At 34.4% G+C, this 1,793-nt stretch overlaps 1 pseudogene; it reads left to right on the top strand.

Annotated features, from left to right (window-relative positions):
* Window positions 1–1,793, top strand: part of LOC119585349 — a 30,947-nt pseudogene that overhangs the window by 23,802 nt on the left and 5,352 nt on the right.

Here is a 1,793-nt window from a genome sequence, read left to right as displayed (position 1 = left end):
GTATGACTTTCAGAGCCAAATCCAAGTTAAAAGAGGTCTCTGTACTTGTATACTGCTACATTTTACATTCTCTGCTCTACATTATCTGTTGGGTGGACATTGTCCTCTCTCTCTGGTGTTTCTTATTGAAAGCTGTCTTTTTTTTGTTTTTGTTTTGTCCCTTATTTGGTTGTTGGATATTAATTATAAACAATACTCTTTGTTCAGTGATAAAGTTTGATTTCTTGTTATTGGAAAATACTGAATTACTACAACATCTAACAAGAATTGAAAAAGCTAGATACAAAATGGACAAAAATGAGCAAACAGAACACTGATAACAGATGGCAAAGATATATTGCTTCTGTGCATGACTATTGCATATTTCTGGGAATTATTGATGTGTAAATTTATGTTGGCTGCCCATCAAAATTAGCCTGGAAGTACACTTAGCCATCATTGGCTTTTTTCCTCTCACCAGACCCAAGTTGGCAGCAGTCAAGCCCAGCAGAGAAGGACAGCATCAAGCAACAGGGTAGGTTAAAGTGGATTCAAAATTCATTGAGTAATTTAGAGGAAAAGGAAATTGAAAAAGGAAAAGAAAGAATTAAACAGTTCACTAACACATCTATACGTAATTCTTAACGAGGTCTTTTCAGTGGTAAATTTAGGATAGGAAATGTTTGATCTGACCATGATTTTGTTTTTGAACTGGGAAATGGGACTGTGTAAGTATTGGAAGGTATTTGAGTGTCTAAGTTTGTAATTATGAAATATGCAAATTCTGATGTTTTCTATTCAAGGAAATTCCTTTAGAGGAAGTGCATAAAAAATAAGCTTTTCATTGATGCAATAATGAAAATGTAGGGGCTTTGCTGAAACTAGGCCCAGGAACAGAAACTTTGCAGTTGCAAGTGAGCAACTAATGACATGATGCAACATCAGATACTTCAGTTAAAGTTGCTTTAATGTCTACTTGGGAAATTTCTGTACAAATGTGACCTGAATATGAATCTGAAAGTTAAGAATATGCTGGAAACTTGTTTAATGTATCATTTTTAGTTATGATCCTAATTCTTTACTTGTTTATTGGCTACTTTCTTACTTTGAAAACAATCCCACTGTGTTGTTTCATATGTTAGACTGTATTTGTTACTAGTGATTATTATTGTATATTGTCAGTTATCCCTAAATACATTGTTTTTTCTGAAGCTAGCTGATATAAGTGAGAGTTGAAGTTTGAAATTGCAGTTTTATCAGTAAGCATCACAAGACATGGCCATTAAAACAGCAAATTTATCTTTGGATTTTTTCTTAAAGAAGGCTTTATAAAACATAAGACACACAAAACATTGTATTTGGCTTTTTTATATTTTTCACTCAAATTGTAAACCTTTGAATAAGACACTGATTTATAGTTGCATTATCTTCAGCTTCTTCTGATCAAAGCCTTAATAGAATTATTGGTTCAGTAATGATAATGACTGGTTGCAGAAGACTTATTACTGTAAGGTTCACAGAGTGATATTTATGTATTTTATTACTGTAATTACATTTTAAGTGATTGTCAGTGATATTTGTATTGCAGTTTTGATTGAATGTCAAAAGACCGTCCTTCTGTGGTATCTATATGTGATGTTCAGTTTGTTTGATTTGCATTCTGCCATTGACAGGCCCAGGAGAGTGGAGCAAGTGAGAACAGTCAGACTCGACCACAGGTGGGCATTTCACCTACTGCTTCATCCTTCTGATCCTCTGGCATTCTTTGCCAGTCTAATGGCAGAGGCATTTGGTGCCAGGCAGGGCTCAGCTAC

Source organism: Penaeus monodon, chromosome 19 (assembly GCF_015228065.2).
Source record: "Penaeus monodon isolate SGIC_2016 chromosome 19, NSTDA_Pmon_1, whole genome shotgun sequence".
Classification (NCBI taxonomy): domain Eukaryota; kingdom Metazoa; phylum Arthropoda; class Malacostraca; order Decapoda; family Penaeidae; genus Penaeus; species Penaeus monodon.
This window is presented reverse-complemented; position numbering and strand designations above follow the sequence as displayed.